Below are 22,621 nucleotides of genomic sequence, written 5' to 3'. Positions count from 1 at the left end.
CTCGGGTTTGTTGCGTTTCGCCAAATTTCATTTGTTCACGCTCGCTGCGCGTCTTATGTCACCGCGGGCACGCGTGTGTCAGCAGCGCGCGATTGACGCGTCGTCGTGTTGATGCACGCTCGTTGCACCGCTCCGATTATCCTCGACGAGCGCGTCAACGTTTCGCGTGAACATGGCACGTTACGTACGAAAGTGAATCCAGGTTGTCTCCGCGAGCCACACTCTTGCGCTACTTTTACAAATATCTATCTAAATGTAATCTATCTGTGAAAATACGAGATGTTTTAGTTTCGAGAAGCGTTGACACGTTTATTATTTCTGATAACGTAAGAATATCTGTCTAAATATAAATCTATTCTATTTTCGGTGAACGAATGAATTCTAGTATAATATAATCTCGAAAACATACGAATGCTTGGAAAAAGCACTGATGCTTTTGTTATTTTTGATAAAGCTTACCTGTGTGTCTTCACTGAAACAAAAAATTGTTAATTTGATTAAATTTTTCAACTTGAATCAATTTTTTTCGATTCGATTTCTTCAATTTCAGTCAAATACTTGAAGCTTAAGTATTTTATGTGTTTAAATTAAATTTATAAATACTTGAAATGAAATTTAATTAAAGTCGAAAAATTTAGTCAAATTAACTTTTTTTCGGTATTTGAATGAAGTTTATTCGATGGATTTGGAGCAGCGTCACATGTAACGAAAATTGGGTTTACGAGGGTGTTTTCAGGGTTTTTTTGCAAATCGTCATTACTGTTTATAATGCGTATTTGAAACCTGTATTTTCAATACTAACACACACACACACACACACACACACACACACACACACACACACACACACACACACACACATACACACGCACGCACGCACGCACGCACAAAATCTTCACGATATGATTAATGCATGTTAGATTAGGTGCCATCTTATCATAGACGCATGAAGTTTGATCAAGAACTGAGAATTGAACAGAAATATCTATTCCGATTCTCAGTTTAATTTTAGTATAATTTAAACATTCCTTTTCTTCTTCAGAGTCTCTTCTCTTCAAGTCTTTCGGAGAATTAATTAGCAAGTTAAAAATATATAATATCTACTTAATGTTAATATCTATATTAATATTTTAATTAGAAATATCCTTTAAGCTTAATAATATTTATTATAAAGGTTCTCAGTATCGTCTTTGGAATAGTCTAAAAATTCCTTTAAAAAATTGTCTTCCTTAACATTAATTTACAAGTTAAAAATTTGTATATAAAATATCCACTTAATGTTAATACTCTATTAGTATCCTATTTAGAAATATTCTTCAAAATTCTTGCTATTTATTATTTTAAAAAACGATACGTATAAGACAGAATTATCTCTTAACGAATACACCTCGCATCAGAACGTTGTTAATTCCCTTGGATCATTCAAGAAGCGAATACATAGTACCGTTTATGCCAAGTGCAATGACCAAAGAAACCTTTAAGCATTACCTAACGCACATGCACCTGCCAAGTTCGACATCTGGCGTGCATTACTCACCGATAATTGCAACTGATTGCAGGACTTTGTAACAAACATAGGTATAGCAGATTTATTAAACATCCTGCTAAGCACATGGAAAGTGATTTGAAATATATATTAATGAATTAGATTTGCATTGCACTGTATTATAATGTCTGACATCGATTTATCGAATTTCATTACGTTTTTTTAAATCGATCTAAAATATATGTATGTTTATTATATTTTAATTGTTCCGTGTTGTAAATAGTTAAGCTAAAAATAAGACACCTAATATATAATGTTAACAGATTGCGAAGAGACTATATTTTTTACGTCAGTTCTATTTTTTCACCTTTTAAATAATAAAATTAACCGGGTATATTAAAAATATTAAAGTTATATTTTTAAAAAATAAATTAAAATAGATCTCCCTTTTTATTATTTATGTAATAAAACATGATAAATATGTTTTCATAAATATGGCTAAATTTAATAATAGTTTTATTTTAAAATATATTAAGAGAAACAAATCTCATGGCTTAGTTTAGCTCACTCGGAATAATCTCACTGCAGACATAAAAATTCTTTTTTCGACGCTATTTACTGCACGTATCCCCTTTGGCTCATAAAAATTCTCATAAAATCCAAGCCGCAAGCCGAAGGGAGCACACATTTCTATAAAATTATTGTTAATTCCTTGCATATTCCTCCCGATTAGTAAAATATTGGAAATTATGAAGCTTAAAATTTACAGTAAGAAAATACAAAATTTACGTATCGTTATTCGTACATAAAGATTTCTCTCTCTCTCTCTCTTCCTGTATACATAGGAATACAAACATATTAAATGAGCGTGAAAACAGATCAGGGAAATGTAAACTCGTGGGATCTCCATAATCAAGTTGCAGTAAATAATGTAATTAGCATGCTATAGTACGTTGACACACACACACACACACACACAATAAAATGAAAAGAACATATACATATTTTTTTTATTACAAATTAATTTTTCTAATATTATATTATACATTGTACGTCTCATATTAACAGAATAAAATTGTTACTTTTATGCTTAAACAAAATACACTTAGTATTATTTAATAATATAATATTACAATATTAATAACAATTAATAACATATTAAAAAAATTAATAACATATTAATATTGTCTTTAACTGTTTGAAAATTTATGAACATTAAAAGAATGATACTTTGTCACGATATTTTTCTTTAGCATTTATTTATCACTAATTTAACAAACTACTTTGAAAATGACATTTATACTTAAATCTCGAGAACTTTGATATGATTAGATATCCGAAAACCGAATGGTTTTAGCGGGTTCCCATCTTTCGTTCATATTTCCTTTCCATCTCTCGTTCCACTTTCTGTAATCGTAAAAACACGTCGGCCGACGTGACGCGAAGTTCTCGAGAGAAGCGAAACGAGGATGAGAAACGAGAAGAGAAAAAAGAAAGATCACGCGCCGAAGTTATGCATCCGTGGAGAGAGGGGGGGAGGAGTCTTGCTTATTTCTGTCGTGCTGCATAAACGCAGCGTGCGCGACCATGCAATCGTGCCCCGTAACCCTCTCGCGTCGCGCACAAAGGACTTTCCGCGTTATAATTTTCGCGCTTGATAGACCGACGACGTCCTGCTTCTTCTCCTTTTATCAGGCCGTGGTCCGGCCTGAATTCAAAACGCGGCGTGCCGGGGCCGCGGACATTACGCCGCTATCGCGGCGCGCCCGTGCTTCCTGTTGCCGTAATAAAACACGCCCGACAACCGATAATTTCAAGGAAATTAAGAGGTTCACGCGTCACAGAGGTTTCCGTATATTGCTCGTCGTTGTCGTTTTGACACAGTAGCGTGTTTGTTGAAACTTGCGAAGTCTCGCTGCTCGACTATTTCGTCGAGACAATATATTATTATTCGCAATATTATTTTAGACATGGCTGTGCCGATGCGCCTGCATCTTCCGAAAGGATGAAGTATACGAGATTCTCGCTCTACGTCGCAGCTAACAAGTTGTTTCTTCTAATCAGTGATTCAGTCATATATATATAGTTCTAAGTATTTCCCCCCGAGATAGTGAGAGACTCAATCGACATTTGTACATGTTAATAAGTAATCCGCACGCGCGCGTGTGGGTGTGGAAATCTGCAAAAAATTACGTATCGGACGGTGATACGAATCGACACGGTGCAACATCGAGGCCGACAAATTGCGGGTTATTCTCCGGCGGCGCTGGGAGAGGAGGAAAGAAGGAATCTATCCAGCCGATTCTAATTCGCGCCCGGCCCGCGGTAATTTCCTCGTATGGAGCACGTTCTATTATACGTCAGTTAGATTTTACGCCGGTGATTCATAATTCTTGAGCGGAACGCCGCGGATATTCGCGGTCTGGTTTCGCGGTGCTTTACGCACACTCGCACTTTTTTTTTCCTCTCTTTCCTATGCACGCGTGTACTTTCTTACTCGCGTATCCGACGCCTAACGTGCCGGGAACGCGGGGAAGAGATAACGCTTGCTCGTGGGATCTCTTTTTCATCCGCGGGTCTCAATTATGGCAGCAATACCGCGCGGACTGCGCGTTAATAATAATCTTACTCCCATGTTCGAGCCCACGAGCTTTCCCGCTCGTTTACAGCAGCCCGGCAAACGCATTGCCCCACATATCTTCACCGCGTCGGCATAATTAACGGCCAAGCTCGACGCTAGACGAGTGATAATCAGCTCGCATTATTTAGCGCACTGACACCCGGAGAAAGTGAAGACACTTTCTTATTGATTTCTTTTATCCACGCTCTCTTGAAAAAGCGGCTCTGAGAGGCGAGGGAGAGAGAGAAAGAGAGGGAGGGGGGTAACTTAAGTGGCCATTCATCTCGTTTGGATCGCGTCTAAAATTGGACGTCACAGTTCCTATTACAGGAATAACACGACGCGCGTCTACATATATCCGTTCCGTTTGGATAGCGGACTTATCGAATTTCGCTGACGTTCGCTTGACTGACGGACCGATAGCGCGAATTGGCGCCGTCCATCTCTGGAGGATGGGCCGACGACGAGGGAACCGTCGATACCAGCCTCCTTCCTTCGTTTTTATGTCCCTTAGTACTTTCCTAATTATTATCGAACTGCCGCTTGCCCGTCTTATGGGTCGATGGGTCCCGCGACACCATGCGAGAGGGACGTAACTTCATTAACGGACCCCCCATGTTACACCGCAGTTCGCTCGATGAGAGAGAAGTGACAGCTTACTCTCGCGTCGGATACTCCCATGAAACATTCATACGCGCCAGTTAACGTTATATTTCTCCTCCCCTTCTCTTGGGAGACTCTTGTCAGAACAGATATCGTATTGACAGGCTTGATTCGTCATCGCGGAGAAAAACGTTTTGTAAAAATGTATACATTTTTTTGTCCTCTCTTTTATTAAGTCTCGCTTGTGAGATTAAATCAATACTGAGATTGAAAATTAATAATAATTATCTTGGTTTGATGATTCTCGCTCTTTCGCGCGCGTGCATTTCAACTCACGTTTTACAGAATATTGGAAAAAGGTATATACATTACGTATCACGGCATATTCATTTTTTTTTACGTACACATTTCATACAAATTTATCTTTCCCTTATTCCGTGTATATCCAACGTCCAGCTTTCTCGCGATATTTTGTGCATTGTGTTACTTTCACAACGATTCGATTCATTTTACAATGCGCGTGCAAATTATTCGCCTATCTCCGTTAGCCTTCCATTTATTCCTCGGCCAGGTGCTACCCAGGTGTCTTATTCATCTCTCGCGTCGGTCGACTTTCTCTCCTAGCGCGTATTCGGTCAGAACTCTTATCGATTATGTCACGGTATACCGCGCGTATTCTTCGCGGAGTATAAGGAAGAAGGGTGTGACACCCCTTTCTGTGCGCCTTCCCTCTTACCATGCGCCATTTACTCCATTTACTTCAGGCCGGTAATTCAGTCACCGGGAGCTATATCCACCACGGCTGTATATCCCCGGGTTTTAAACATCTTCAGAATCTCACTGCTCGCGCTGAGGTTTACGCCTTGGCATTCTGCGCGAAAGCTTCTCTGCCAAGTGCAATTTCGCCGGGAGATGCGGTCGCACGTAGGTCCGTGTACGTGTGCTGCGCCCACGGCCGCTGTTGCTAGCCAGGATTCGTTTCAAGCGGGCTTAGGTATCCAATTTTCAACAAATATATCCGTCCTTCGTCTTAAAGCGTACACATACAGTCTGGAGGATTAGAAAACATGCGGTGCCGTGCGTTTCTTCACGTAAGTTTCTTTCACGTCGACCTTGGCGAAATTGTCGACAAAGTTGTTTCCTTTACTCGTTTATTACGTGTTTTTTTTTCTTTCGTCCGCACTGCGGAAAACCGATATGCGAATGTTTCTCGCGCCGGTCATTGTGATTTTGCTGTAACGGTTAGGTTACCGCTACGTCGACGAACGTAAGGAGAAACGACATTCTGCTTGACAATTTCTAATTGTTCTAGTGGTTCCAGTTTTCTTTAGAGCCTACGTAATAATTTATTCTGCCGTAAATTCTTGACGAAACCAAGTATCCCGTGCATCTGCAAATTTATTATTCAATGTATGAGACAATGTAGATAGAGTCGCATCGATCCACTATCGATCGAAGGAATCCGAGAACGGTAATACGTAAAACAAAGTTTGCAACTTCGCCGAGACACCGCCCACGTCAGACTCGTCGACTATGAACGTATGTATCGATCATTTACTCATTTGTCGTACACTGAGAAAACAAATATTGTTGATTTGTCAGTTCAAGAATTTATGCATTTAATTTAAATGCACAAATTTCAATTCAAGTATTTATATAGTTAATTGAAATATATAAATATTTGAATAGACAAACTTTAATTTAGTTGGAAAATTTAATCAAATTAACATTTTTGTTCTCAGTGTACTGACCGTATGTACGTAATCGCACAATAGCCATTAGTCAGAGACTTAACGATTAGCGGTCGCAAAAAGCGGTCGCGAATAGGCGACCATTAATCCTTCGTTTCAGGGACTCTTTTGAACATTCATTCTCTGTTTTCTTTATGATACTTGTAATTTTTTTACGAAATTGTTTTAAAAAAGCACGATCGAGTGCGTTCGGGAACAGTGATCGTGCTTCACCTCTCGGATCACTTCGCTCTCATTTCGTCTGTGTTTTCTCTTTTCCTTTCTTTTTTTTAAACCTGCTTACCTCTGTAACAGCTGTCGCGCAAGGATCGGCCGACCACAACGAAAGTGTTTCCTTCCTGAATCGCTTTAGGAATATTCCGTAATATTGCAGCGTAATATTAAAGCGATTTTCCAATCGATCCACTGAGAACGGAGTATATTCCGGATACTGTTCGTGTTCATCAGTTTGCACAGTGATTAATTGCCCGTAAAGCGTGATGAACTCTGCAATGATGTATCGAATTTTAGAAATTAATTTGGCGAAAATTAATGGAAATTGTAATTGAGTATTCTGCAAGTGATTATAACAGAAAATCGTTCTCTGAATTATGGGAAGTTAGTAAATATTGTAATAACAAATAATATTATTCGATGTCGAAGAAAATGCAAACATTATATCACATTAATATGATAATAACGCATTGATATAAATCGAATCAGAATGTTTAATGAAATTCTCCAGTTTGTAAATAAAGTTGTTTTTTTTTTTGAAGAAATCTATTCTTTAAATAATATAAGAAGAAACTTACAACGTGAATGTATCATTAATATTCAAGATTGTTATTATGGCCGAGGATGACTAACAAGGGGACACAACCAAGTGTTCCCCTCCTTTTAATAAGCTTTGGATACATTGAAATATAGATAAAAATAAGAGACACATATTTTTTTATAAGTATATTCTCGCACGTAAAGAGATAAAATACCCTTTAAAAAAATACTTTTTTTGGAAACAAATATCATCGGAATTGACAGAAATGGAAAAAATGTTCTAAATAACAATTGACTGGTTTCAAGAGTACTTTTTAATAAGTATAATCGAAACATTAATAAATTGCAGTTTTTATATTTTTTCTTACATCTTTTGAGCTCGTTTTTTGACCCTCTTCTTTTATTTATAATTAAATCTTACAACCCTCGAAAATATATATAAGCTTTGTGTCTCGGGGGAAAACGGGAATGGCGTTTTCAGTTTCGACGAGTTACGAATTCCTCTCACAAATTATTTTCTCCGATGATCAATAATCTCGAAAGAACGGAAAAACTTTTTGTCGATCGACCATACCTTCACCGATCCGCGAAAATCCGTACGGTACACAGGATACGACCATCGGGGGTGGCGACGACCCTTCGAATTATCTCCAGCGGTATCGAAACGCCGCGTCCGTCCGGTTTGTTTCCGCGAGGGTGAGAAGCGCTGTGTTTTTACAGGGGTGGAGCGGCGTGCGATTTGCGCGCGTGCCGAACGGGGATGTGCTGTACCATGAATACAAGAGAGAGAGGGAGAGAGAGAGAGAGAGAGAGAGGGGGGGGGAGAGAGAGAGATATTCGTGTGCGCGTCCAAAGAGCTAAAGATAGAGGCACCACAGCTGCAAGAGACAGGGGTGCCAAAAGGTCGATACTCCACAATGTGTTATATTGCCGGGTTCGTCGTGGCGCCTCTACTCTCGGATTTCGTTTATCAGCGTCGGAAGTGTTCGGCTTACTGCCACCCCCAAAGCGAGATGGAGTGCACGACGGCGCTAGATCTACCTCTATCTCTACAGTAAAGCTGGCGCGAAACAAAGTGAAACGGAAAACGTGGCCAAAGTACATTTGGGTGTGTCAGAGCGCACTGGGTTGACTCTGAAACACGTTAAAACATAGCTAGTACAGTAACAATGATACCGGAAATAGATTATCAAAATGCCGAGAATAAAACATAGCTATCGGAAATACCGATCATTAACTGCGGTAATAATTAATATCGACTTTATTATACTGATTGTTATCACTGATTCGAGCTTTATTGATAATACTTGAGATCTGTCAATGAAAAAAATTTAAGGCACGCGTCACGTTATCTTAGCATTATCAATATGAGTTTTAAACTTACGTCAGAAAGCGTAAAATGCGATAAATGTGATTTTTTTTCTTCATAAAGTTTATCGAGCTGAATGGCAGAGTAATGACGCTAAGTAATTAATCGATGCGAACTGTTAACGAAATTTTGATGAGCTATTTCAGAACGCGCCGTAAGGCAACGCAAAGTTCGCCAACGTAATCCGGTCCTGTCGTTTATCTAGAGCACTCGTCCCTGCTAAGGGAGCACTCTGGCGAGACGAAATCTCTTGCATGCTTGCGAAGCGTCCAAAGTTCGAGGAATTCTACTTGAAAATATATTGTACAAAATGCCTCAATTCAATGGCAATTGCGATATATTTTGAGATACGTTGCCTCAGTGGAAAATTGTACGATATTCAAGATCGCAAATGTTTTCTTTTCTGATAGCGTAATATTAAGATTATTATTTCAGAATATATTTTTATGGATGCACATCGATAAAAAAAGCCATTTAACAAATAAATATGTTATCAGTATCTATATAACTTATTTACATTGAATAAGTAAATATTACATATTTGATATAATATTTATTTAACCCAGCAATTTTTACGCAGTGCATTTATTATATATTTTTTTGATTTTCCTTCTCTTTCTTAAATTAATAAATACTATTACATTTTATTATAATATAAAAATATTATTACTAATATGTGTTCATTAAAGCACATTCATACGCCGCTTTATTGTAGACATAAATTACCAAAAGAAGAACGGCCTTATATTTGATGTTAATTCTTTGGAAAGTTTCATGCTGAGAAGTATTTTTGTAACGAAATTGATCGTGACAAGGAATAAAGAGGACCCTTTAATCGGTTTATTTTTGATCGATGCAGTAAAAAGTAGTGCTTCACGAACATCACCCGGGTGCTTATTTGTCTAATCGTCCTATCATTCAACGTATATGCAGTAGGCATATGAATGAAGATCGTCGGCAAACCGGACAGAGCATTCACATTGTTCGCTTTAACGTAGATAATTTCGTGGCGCCGGAACGCGTTAATTCACATCGTTATCGACAATTGTGCAAAAAGCCTAATGGTTGGCTATCTTCTAAATTTATGAAAATATTATGCAAAACGCATTTTTTCGGTTGCACGCGAATAAATAATTTCAGATTCATATAAATCATATTCATAAATATTAATATATATTAATTATATTATTAACGACATATTATTTTACGCAGAGAAACGAATAGTAGATACTTTTAGATATGTATTATTTAATGATTTATTTTCCCATTTGTATTATCTTGCGCTTATTTTTTTATAAAGTTACAAATTAAATGTACTTTTTTTCACATTAATTATCTATAAAAATCTATAAAAATTATGAATTTATGTACAATAGATAAAGTTGGTATATTATCTGGTTTCTTCTGTAACATACGAGAAATTCTTCAATTTTTGGGGGGGAGAAGAGTCAAAATGTTATCAACTAATAACGAAATTCTAAAAAGGCTAACTTTTTAAAAAAAGTTATTCAATCTACGATTTCCCGTGCACTTGTACATGTTAATCGTTACAAGTTTTAATGACGAACAAAGAGTTTAGGCATTCACGAATTAATCTCTGCCTTCGTAACACATCTTCACGCGTCGTGATTAATTAATTTCTTTCCGACTCCAGCTGCGAAGGCGGGCGTGCCAAAGGCGAGCGCGACCTTTCCCGGTCCTTATCCCTAATTTGTTCGCGTACATACGACGACGAATATGAATGAAAACAGGCGAGCGGAGGTCTCGTGCCAAATGCGGCGCGACACTTCTACGTAATGAGACAGTCTGGGCTCTCTCTGTGCCTGTCACATCTGAGGTCTATGCCTCGTGTCGCACGTGCGCCAACTATATACCCACCACCAGATGAATGCGGCCCGATATGGCGTTGTGCCGGCGGCGTGGCGTCTCTCTCGCGTGCCTCCGGACAGTCATACGTTTATTGTCCTTTGCCTGTGCATATATAATGCACCGGTGACTAAGAGAAATATCGCGCGTTTCCTCCGGTATTGGCCGCGCACGCGTTCCAATTAGCCTGAATTCCGCGGACAAAACTCTAAGCAAAATTCAAATATTGCTACTCAGCTAATATAATCGCTTGATAATTTCTCGATGTATTAAAAAGAATGACGTTTCAAAATTAAATAGAGGAACTTAAACGTATATGAATAAATGCATATTCACTTTGAAATTAAACACGCGCACTAATTATTTATGGGCGTAGAACGAAACTGATGTAGAACTGCGTTATTAGATAAGTAATACCTAACCAAATTAATCTGAAAGACCATCTAATAGAAAATTATTAAATGAATTCGAATTAGAATAACAAGAAAATATTCGCTTGATTTAAATTTTATGAACAGTTATGTGCCTTATTGTGCAATGTTTTCACAATTATCATATAAAATGTGGCAAAAATGTTATGATTTTGGTTGAAAAAGACAGATAGAGATCGAAAGCGGTTTTCGTTGCTCCTCGAAGGCCTGCACGTGAGCTTTGCGAGCTCGGCGTACCATCGTACGCTTAATGATAACGTTTCGCGGCTAATTAACTGGGGAATAATGCACTGTGTATTTTACCGTGCGCGTTCGTACGTTAATACAAATCGGTCGCGGTTACTCCGGTTACGGGTTTCGTGATTCAGAGACGCCATCCAAACGCGAGTGTGTATCGCCTTTGCGAATTAGTGCCGCACGCGCGAGCAAGCACGCGAGCTTGTAACGGCTCCTTGATGAGGTGTATTAATTCAACACCCTCGCGTCTTAAGCTCTAATTATCGCGCGATGGATAAAACATAAGACTACTTGATAGCGGAAAAATTAATGGACGCGCTGGAACCGTAGCGAAAGTCCCGTAAGGTTTTGCTGTTGTTGGCAAAACTTGAAATGCGAGCGGAGCCTGCGTTATCTCAAATTTGTTGTTTTATGTCTATTTATATCTGTTTTACTGCAGTTTTCAATGTCGCTCAGTTTTCTATACGACTTGAACGACTTCTCGTCGTTTTTTTTGCCGCAAAAGCGTTCAGCTTGTTATATTATTCGGAAGATGAGTTTTCCAGAGTGATCCAAGTCTAACGCTGACCCTGGTGCAAGTAATCGCTATTTGTCTGTTTCATAAAATAGTGCGGCGCAACAAGGTTTATTTTTTTAATACGCTTTTCGCTATTCGTCACGGTTTATTCGTCATTTGCGTATAACGCGCGTGTCACTGTATCATATGCGCCACCATTCCTCGTGTGTATCGCATATGCAAGGCAACATGGTGGTTTCGTTGCCGAGTTATAATTAACTCTATCGCAGGGCCGCACTAATATCATCCCGACTCTGGTATTCGACCTCACAATTTCATGCTCTGCTGATACTTATTATCCGGAGGAAAAGTGCAGTAATTCTCGATATACGTTGCAATATACGTAGCTTTCAATAAAAATTAAAAAATAAACAAAAGGAAGTAGTAATTCCACTAACGAAGAGATACACGTGTTCACGCAATTATCCTGTAGTCTATTTCCGCGTATAAACGCGTTGGTTTAAATTAATTGAAGTGAAATGAATTTCATAGATTTTGTATTTCTTTTTCTCTAGAAACAGAACTAACAAATTAATCGGGACTTATTTTATTTCAGTTAATCGAAATGAAATAATAACAAACATTATTCTGCAAATTATCACAATTTCTTTTTCCTAGAATTTAATTACGTTGATTCTGATTGCTATCTTAAATTTTGTCCATTTTCCAATTCATTATCTACGTGTAGCTTGTGTATTATTAATTCATTATCGCTGTTAATTAATTTAGATTTTATTTTATTAACGAGATGCTTGTTTAAACCGTGGAAGTTTTCGAAAGTCGTTAGTCCAAAAGGAGTATTCACGGTCTATAAGTAGCAGCCTTTGTGAAAGAGTTGTACTAACCCTCGCTCTGTTGCACTCGTTGTTCGAAGATAAAGTAACTTCCGCAGATTATCGATGGTTTAGAAGAAAGTTGTGCAAATTGTGGTTTGACTTTTTTCCATGCCGGCTTGTGATATGCTAATTGTACTTTTATTTTTATTTTTACCACTGCAATTATTATTTAATTATTTTAGAATTTGAATAAATAAAACCTCTCTCTCTCTCTCTCTCTCTCGATATATATATATATATATATATATATATATATATATATATAAAATATCACAGAAAATATATGTCTGTATATATATATATATATACACATACATATGTATTTATATATTATAAACAATTAATTAATTTAAGAAACTCGTCGTTTGTGATGCTAATGCGTCAAAGTGAAAATTATAGAGCATAAACTAATATCTAATGTTTCGAAAAGTAAAACATATTTTTAAACACCATTAAATTATTACATTGAGTGATAATAAATTTGTGAAAGAGGGAGGCTGAAAAAGTTATAACAAATATAATGTATATTCTTAAGAAAGAGAATCCCTAAGAATGTAATTCTATGCAACTTCTATGGAAAGAGAACACTTTGTTTATATCATCTATGTCAAGTGCTTTGGAGCTTAATGGAAACTCGGAAAAAACATGCAGAAAGGAAACCAGGGCATCCACATCCTGCATTCAATTGTGTTTTAAATACAATCGTGTATACACAAAGAAGAATCGCGAACCTTTACTTGGATTCTCGCAAATGACGATTGGTTTCCGTTGTGATTGAGCTTTTATTTCAAATATATGTACGTAAATTATAATATTAAATTTTTTCACGGTAAAATTCTCCAATTTCTTCTTAAAATATGACTATTGAACTTTTACATTAACTAAAAAAATATGTAAATTATCGATATTAGTTAATTATCAAAAGCATCACTAACATACACTATTATAGAAAAAGATAAAAAGTATCGGGAAATACTTTATTTTCTGATTTAAACACTTCTTTAATTTCACAAAATGTGTCATATACCAGCTGTTACTTATCGATCATCCCATTAGCTGTTTTTATTGCTACCATTACCATAATGGCGATATACATTGACGTTTAGGCCATGCTTTGATATGCAAAGTATAGTGGACGTTAAGATGCTTACAATGTTTAGCATACATAATCCTTCGCGCCTATCGTATGACCCACATATCGATCCATCGACTTCGAAGTCGACTCTTCGGCCGCGTTATCTACTGATAAATTGGCGCGATGGAACGTCAACGAGCGTCATAATGCACGCTTATGCAGCACGCTTGCGTCTGCTACACACGGACGCCGCTTGACTGGGCTATCTTTCGTATTTACGAGCCGCTATAAAGACCGATTCATTGCCATTATTGTTGAGTGTTTAATCCGAGTGAGTAAGCCGTCCTACGATTGCGTTTCGCTCGAATCGAAAATTGTTTTCTTCCGGCGCGACGTACCTCTCGACGGACTATCAACAGATTTCTCGGTTAATTTGATATTCCCGAAGTCAATCTTTACCATTTCCGTAAAAGATTCGCGTTAAGAAATATACAATCTTTTGAAACTGATCGTCATTATGCACGGCTTCGATACAGCCGTGACCAAATGTATGACGTCGGATGTATCCTTTCATGCCCCAGGCACGTAGACATTTATGCATTCACAGAAATTCCTGAAGATAAACCCCGAAGGCTTCTCAAGATTTATCTAACAATCAACGTATCTGTTCTCTTTCCTTTTGTAAGGGGGTATTCGACTTCGATCATTAGGCCGTTTCTTTTCAGTTGCCACGATAAGCTTTTCTTCTATCTCCTTTCTCTTTCCTCGAAGCCTGCGCACACAACTGTGCTATTTTAAATGCTGAAAGTGTCAGAATAACTCAAAAGAACAGGTTTGTCCCTGTCTTTAACTTTCCGATGTTATACACGGTGAAGTCACTTGAATTCTTTGTCCTTCAGCGTCACGCAACTATTAGCATAATTTTTTGTCGAGCTTGTGCGAGTCATGTATCAATTTTATTATACATTAACTTTATTCGGTCATTTCTTAATTTGAAGAAAAAAGTTTCGTAGATATAATTATTTACATTGGGTATTAGAGAAAAGGGGAGTTGTCTGATTTTAAAACAACCATGCTGTTTAATAAAAGTGACATCGCGCGCGATATCTCTCGGCTGCACGATTAAAACGAATTCAATTTCACAGCTACGCACAGCCTCACAGTGTTCTTTTTTTTTTCACTCGTTTATCAAATTTAATCGCACGTTTGTGGCGTATCTAGGTCGCGATGTGCAATTTCTCGCGACCAAAAATGTAGAAACTCGAAAATCCCTTTTAATTATTCAACGTTTCCATTAATACTGAATAAAATTCAATGGTTCGTTCTTTGAAAGATTAGCAGATCGAATGAGAGTTATATTTAGCAAGAAATGTCCCATTTTTCATATAATCAAGAAAGGGGAATGACGGAAAGAATTTATTTACCACAATGTATAGGCTGGTTCCCTCGTTGCTTGACCGATTTGCTATAAGAATCTTCAATGTCGATCGCATCGTCGTCGAAAATACCAGTTATCTCATGGCTCCCATTGTTACACACGTAGAATATCGCCTCTTCCGATCGCTCATTGTTCGAAGTCACCGCTGCTCCCATTTATCTGCCAAGATAAAAGCATGGGGTTATCGGCGCATCTAATCTGCGATTCTTGCTAACGCAATTTGCACGCGAATCGTTAGATTTATGAGATTACGAGATTGTGAACCTGCAGCATAAAAAATCCATGGGCAACTTTTATTTTTTAGCTCTTGAAAGATCATAAATTTTCGAAGTTTTGTTGTAGAATTTTAACTAATTCTCAAATTTTAATTAAAGCTAGTAATTAGAGTTCTTAAGATTGCAAGTTCTTAAAAGTTTAATTTAATCTTTAATTTTTTAAAATATATTTTATTTAAATCTCTAGAAGAGTCAGTTAAACTATTATTATAATTTTTCGTAATTGCATTCGGATGAAAAATCTAACGCGTATCTTTTTTTTTACATATTATACGGTATACAAATGTAACGTATTTTTAAATAAAAAATTGAGCTAATGTGTTGATCTAGATTTACGTTTAAAACAAAAATTAATTTGATTGCAAATAAACATTCATTAACCATTTATTTCCAGCATGACAAGTTAATATAGTAGCGAATCCTTTAGTCCTTTGATTTATACGGTGACTTCTCTGCAGCTGACACGATTCAACTTGCGCCGAGAGCCATTTCGCGAGTAATAACGATCGAAAGATCAAAGCCGCTTTCCGCTGAATGCATTTCGTGCGACGATACACGATCGAAACATTTGCATGTTACGTAAATTTGTATTCGAATATACTGATGTGCGCGGTATACGTGGAAATGCGTGAATATAGAGAAGGAGACGACTTGTATCCCTCATGCTCCTTCCCACGAGTGCCATATCCGAACCTGAAAATGTACAACCTCCATTTGCTGCACCCTTGGTACAAAGTATATCGCGAGCGGAATAATGCATCTCACGAATGACGAATAAAAGCGATAGCCAAGTGTGAGCAGTTCGTGCATTTATGTATGAAAAAAAATGCGAGGCAATGCACGATCTTTCGTTATTTAATTTAATTTACTGAATAATTTTTTTAATGGAGAGTTCGGATTCTTATTAGAATTACAGTTTCTAAATTAAAAAACCAACTTTGTGAATATCCAGATATAATAAAGTTTATAATAAATTATCAGTTTTATGACTTATTATATTTTTTTGTGTGTTGCGTATTTTTCACAAAATCATTTCTTTATAAACTTTATAAGTATTAGTCATCTCTTTAGTGGGAATATAATTATAAAGTTTTTTTATGTGACGTATTTCACATGTGTCTCAATAGCCATTTCCTGTTCTTCTACGATGTTGTCAAAGCTCGATAACACATCAGTATAATTTGTAGGCCGTCTCATCATTAAGGCTAACTCAATCTGCGAAAGCGCGACTCTTGGCTTTGCGAGTTTAAATTGGGAGGCGCGACGGCGCGTGAATAATACGCGTGGAGATGAATTTCGCCTCGACAATCATCTTAAGTCGTCATTTGTTAAGCACAAATTGTGGGGAACAGAGACGCCTTTAAGCCCTTCGCACAGTCGCATCTCGAACCGATTCATACAGAGATCGCGATAACAGAAAACGGCTGCAGTGACGAGCATCGAGATGTAAATCTCTTAGAGAAGCTATCAGCACGTGCGTGCGTGTTGCAATTAATAAAATACTTTGCAACGTTTATTAATGTTTTTATAAAGATAATTCTTTGTGATACAAGATATAGATAATTGTTAATTGCGATCTAATGGTATACAGTTACTTGCTCCAATTAGTCACACATATATACACATGTATATATCTCGCGATTGAACGTTTCTTTCTTAGCGTATGTCTGAAATAAATTACGATCATACATTAAATTCACAGTATGTCTACGTCCGACGCTGCAACGGTGAATAACATTCTTTTCTGCAATTCTGTTTCCGTCATTTTTTCCGTCGTGGTTGCAGTTTTAATAAAATCTTCGCGTTTTTATCCTTTGATTACGTTTCCACGCAGCAAACATTATTATCCGCCAACATCTTTTCTTGAGCTTTTCTTTCCAGCACAAATTCTCATTTCCCCGGCGCGAGGGCACAGTTTTCTTTCACGTCAAGCATAACAACGTGGTGATGAGGTGCGTACAATGAAAACACGCTCAACGCTCATTTGGCACTATGGTCTAGTCTCCGTGAAGAGGAAAAAAACAAGGAAAAAAGGGAAAATTCTTTTTTTCCCAGCGTAATTGGGGGAACGACGTTAATGAAAAAATATTTATTTGAGAGTCCGCAAACAATACGCGCGAAAGTAGAATTCACGCGGAAACGTTGCGAAACCATTGCGTGTATCTTTGATAAATATACTTCCTATATGACGCGTTCGATATGACATGTTTTCTAACTTTAACGATACATTATATTTTTTTACTCACACCGCTGAAACTTTATTTATAAAAAATCCTTTAGTTTCGTTCGGGAAATTATTGATGACGGCTCGATACTTTTGCGTACAAGGAAGAACCGATTACGAATTTTCAATCGAGATGTCAGTTAAACAGAATTATTAAAAAAATGGCGTGGCTGGGACACCCTGTATAATGGCGTCAGCGTAAAATCGAAGCGTTCTCGACGGGAAAAAAACGTCTCCTTTGTTCTCCTGCCGGTGTGTCCGTGCATGCACACTCCACGGCACGTCTGGCCAAATGTACATACATCTATAATCACGCACGGTCGAACTCGTGGCCGGGGGCACGCTGCTGCGTGCACAATACAACGCACTGTTCGACACGCATCAGCCGTCTCATCCACCACGGATACAAACCGTATCGTGAAAACGTGACAAACATCTCGAAATATCTACGTCTATCCTATTTTACGAAATAAAATTTGAAACGAACGGATTGCGTTTACTCCTTAACTGACAGGTTGATTTTTTTCTCGCGAAGAAAATGTCCCATAAAAAAAAGTCGTCTCCGCACGTATCGTTTTCAACTCTGCGTAATTCAATTCCGCGCGAGTTTCTACGCGCGTAATTCATGCCTGGTCGTCGGATACCAGATGGTCGACGACTGGTTGTCGTGGAAATTATCTCTGAACGGTCAGAACTTAGACGGGAATCCAAACACTGCCCGTCACGGGACGCACGAGATTTCCGGCGTTACAGCGCCGGCGAATTCAATTTCGTCGGGAGCATGAAAATGTATCAACCGAATATCGGCTTTAAAGCGTGCAGTTTCGGCTGCGTGGCGCCAGAGGATTCTATTTTAGTTCATATAAATGCAAATAACTTTCCGAGACAGCTCTTTAGTTATCAACGTTATTTTAATAATATTTTTTTACTGTTTGATATATATACATGTATATATTAATAAAAATTGTTTTATTACACAGCTAAAGCTACATCTTTTAAAAGCAGTTTCGATTCATGCATTATTCAAAACACTTTAAAAATACTTTTATATTAAAAATATATATATTATATGTATATTATTTTGATATAAAAATAATTTAAAAGCGTTTCTAATAATGCACCGAAATTGTTTTCAGAAATATAGTCTTAGTGTGTAATTCAGTTAAAACAAAAATCATTTTAATTACTTAGACAAAATTATCAATCATTAACGATGGCTACCACGATAAATAACGTCAGTCGGCGAGCGTCACCGAGTTTCGCCTAGACGACGGCGAGCTCTTGAATTCCGCATAGCATTCGATCGAGTATGCGAGTCTCGTCCGTGCTTGCGTCCGTGCGTCGCCGGAAGTTGTGGCGGTCCTTTACAAAAGCGACGAGGAACAAAAAGAGAGAGAGAGAGAGAGAGAAAGAGAGGTAGAGCTCTCCTTCCTCTTACTCTTGTGCGGTTCTCCATCTCGTCGTGCACACCTCTTCGTCTTTGACGCACGTCTCTCCCGCCAATGACACGGCAATAGCGACGTGGTTCAAGGACAGCACGCGACGACGACCAAGAAGAAGAAACGTTTCTCAAGTCGCCTCGTCGGACGGATGCGCCATGAACTTCTTCTCGCCGTGTACAATTCTTCTCTTCCCCCGCGATATTTTTCTTCTGGCCCGCACAATGGCCGCGTATGTCGCCACTGTGACGACGGGGCGACGACGGCGAAAGTCAATTACGTGAGAATCGCGCTTTAGCGAGGCATGCGAAGTGCGCGACGATGACTGTCGCGAATGGGAAATTCTCGAAAGAGTGCTTTTACGCACTCATTGAAAGGGACGGATTTATCGATTCTTCTTCGTTCCCCGGCTGGTCTTATCCGGTAACAGCGCGCTTTGCGTCATAGCGGAACTAGCGAAGTTTGCGCTACGTCACAATGACAATGTCATAAAGACGATCTTAGAGGCTTGCGGCTCTCTCGATCTTAATATTACTTGAAGACCTTATATTATCTTGCGTCTCGGGGAAATAAGTAATTATTACGAAACCGAACGAATTTTAAATTAAACAGCGAAAGGGATATATAGTATAATGTCTATTAAATATATCACTCTCTAAAGAATTATTTTGTTTCAGAAAAAAGTCAACGAGATAATGGATAATATTGGAGGAATTAGTTCTTTGATTTTAATAATTTTGTTTATCAATTATAGACATTAAAAAAAAAGAAGAAATTATGAACGTTGTGAGATCGAAGAAAAATAGTCTTAAAGTCTTTAAAAGAGTTTTAGTTTTTCTTTAGCGAGTCGAGATTTCTATGTTTTTCTATGCAAACTGTTTTCGCTGCGGCGAGCAGTACGGTGTGCAAATGGTACGTGCATTTTGCACCAAGTTTCCGGCCGGTCTCCCGCAGAGGTAACTCGGTCAAATTTCACGCTGATAACACCGTGAATATTTCACTTTGTTTCGGAGCGCGAGCTGTGTGCAACGCCGGAGTGAGCAACGCGCGCGCGGAGCACCTTGCGTTCTTGACTGCAACCCCTTGGGCAATATTTACCACCATGGGACCGTTATCGATCGCCTTTTCTTCCTCTCACTCTGTTTCCACGGTTTCGAGGCGGTCCTTATGCGGGCTCTTACGGCCCCGCGTATCTCGGCGCAGGATAACTTAACAACGTAAAGTTGCTCTTCTTCGCAAACGTGCGTAAGCGATAGATCTTCTTTCCGCAAGTACATGAAAATAAAGAGAAAAATCTAGACACTTTGGATATAGGAGACTATACGCGGACATGCTTATCTATCATTCTCCTTTTCTTTTTTTTATTATTATTTTATTATTATTACTGTTAGATATTAAAGAATCAAATTTTAATCAATTCCTTGAGTTAAGTAAGATTTTGTTTTTTTTCCACTTTTATGTATGCCGAAATCTATTATTTTTACACAAAACATGTGAAAAGAAACTGCTTTATCTAATTCATTTTTGTGATTGAGTTGCTTAGTTTCAAGATAAGTCGCGTTTACATATATTAGCGTATGCATCTAGAAAATAAAAAGCTAAAGCCGAATCAAATTTAACATTTCCTGAATTAAATAGTTTAATTCCATTGTTTTGGTTATATAGTTAAATTAAAGATAATATTGAGGGAACAACAATTGACCTATTGGAATAATTAAAAAATGTAACTTGAATATAATTGGACACTACGAATTGAATAATGTAGAAGAAATACTTGAAAGATTTTTTTCATATTGAATTTGAATCGATATATAAAATTACAAGAAATATTTACACCAGTTATGGTCGAATATAAAGCTTGTCTTTAATTAATTATATTAGTTACATTTTCACATGTTGATCTAATATTCTCTTTTATTTTTATCTTTCATGCTGTTAGTTACGAGTGTTACAGCAGCTATTCCAGTAGCTTGTTTATGTGAAGTATAGCTGAGATAAATTAATACGATGATTACGGCGCCGGATATACTTATCGCTGGCGTAATATATATCACCGATTGATCGTAACGAATAAAACCGGCTGACGCGGGATTGATATTACGTTACGTTACACTGTTGCATCGTCGCAAACGAAGCCCGTCATTCGACAGAAATACATTCTTGTGTTGGCTAATCAATGCCAAAAATTTCGAAACTCTCAAAACAAAACGTGAAAATATTAAAAAATTATTTTGCTTTTTATAAAAAATGCTGCGCGTGATACTACCGTGTAAAAAAATCTGAAAAATCTCTCTTGTTTTTTTAAATTTATATTTTACTCCCTATATTTTACCTCTCTATTTTCTAAAACAAGCCGTCGCTACGTCCCATCTATTTTTAGACAGACGGGTATTGCACAATACATCTTCGATAATACCGGGCGATCAATATCGCCAATTTCCGCCTTCGAAGTTCGCATTTTCCTACACCGGAGAAGAAATCCTCGACTGGTGCGTGACACGTTCCAATTAACGAGAAGTCAATTTCACCTGCAACTCATGGCCGACGACGTCGTGTCACGGAGACGTGACGTTTTCCCTTGAACGATTCGCGCAAGACACACCTGAGGAGATCCGTTTCTCGTGGCATCAGGGTTTATAGCCATACTGAAATGTGAAACAAATACTCGTCTATACGCGGCAATGTTACGTTTATAACAAAACTCGATCTCGATTCTTATGCACTATCGCATAAGTGATTTTAATGCAACTATGATCCAATTATAAAAAGTTAATTCTTTGTTTAAGTTCAAAATATTTACGATTGAGAGTTTTGTAACTGCAATATTCTTTGTAAGAAAGAGAAACAGTTTCATATCTTATATTTTTTTCTCTTGTTTTGACAATATAATTTAAAAATATATATGTTTTTCTTATTATATCTTTAGATTTAAAGAGATAATATATTTATCTCTAAAATTGCAATGAGCAACAATAATGCGCTTCTGTGTGTTAGATTACATACACAGCATTATCAGTCCGCTAAGTTTCCTTGTTTCTCAAGTGGAAATCCATAAAAAGTTGAAACGTGAAAACTTAAAAAGATATTGAATTTTTATGTTTGAAAAACAAATGTTTGTAAAATTCTATTTTACAAGAAAAATGGAAATTATTTCACACTAGACATATGAATTAAGCAAACATGAAAAAAGTACCTTTATTTAACTGCTTAAAATAAACTGCTTCTCTACATCATCTAGCAAGTGCGTCGAGTCTTATCGTTAAGTCGGATATTCATGGTCCCTTCTATACAGGTATTTAAAAGAGCCGCTTCAGTCCTATCATCTACTAGCTCTATCCGTGCGTCATCATATCTTCAGGTGGTAGGGGCGCGGTAAACCGGCTCTCTAAGCCTAAACAAACTTCTCTATCCATTCAATAACGCCGTTGAGCGGACTATCTTGCCCCAGGGAAATACACGTCGTGGCCTATATCACGTATTCTATCCTAATCGCTATCTGTAATCATATTTGTAATTGAATTCTACATTTCGTATAGATATTTATCTTGTATATTACGAATAAACTCAAATGGTTTTATCAATATATAGCTCAGTATCGTAATTATAATTCAATTATTAAAAAATTTGTTGGTTTAAAAACGTACGGTATTGTAGTATTTTTA

General features: G+C 37.4%; 1 protein-coding gene across 3 annotated transcripts in view; it reads left to right on the top strand.

The window, feature by feature from the left end:
* The window catches only part of LOC105836074 (leucine-rich repeat and calponin homology domain-containing protein), a 45,144-nt gene that overhangs the window by 1,105 nt on the left and 21,418 nt on the right, over positions 1-22,621 (top strand). The gene's annotated exons all lie outside the window — the stretch shown is intronic.

The sequence above is a fragment of the Monomorium pharaonis genome, chromosome 3, assembly GCF_013373865.1.
Source record: "Monomorium pharaonis isolate MP-MQ-018 chromosome 3, ASM1337386v2, whole genome shotgun sequence".
NCBI classification, from domain to species: domain Eukaryota; kingdom Metazoa; phylum Arthropoda; class Insecta; order Hymenoptera; family Formicidae; genus Monomorium; species Monomorium pharaonis.
The sequence above is the reverse complement of the archived record's forward strand: the minus strand, read 5'-3'. Positions and strand labels throughout refer to the sequence as shown.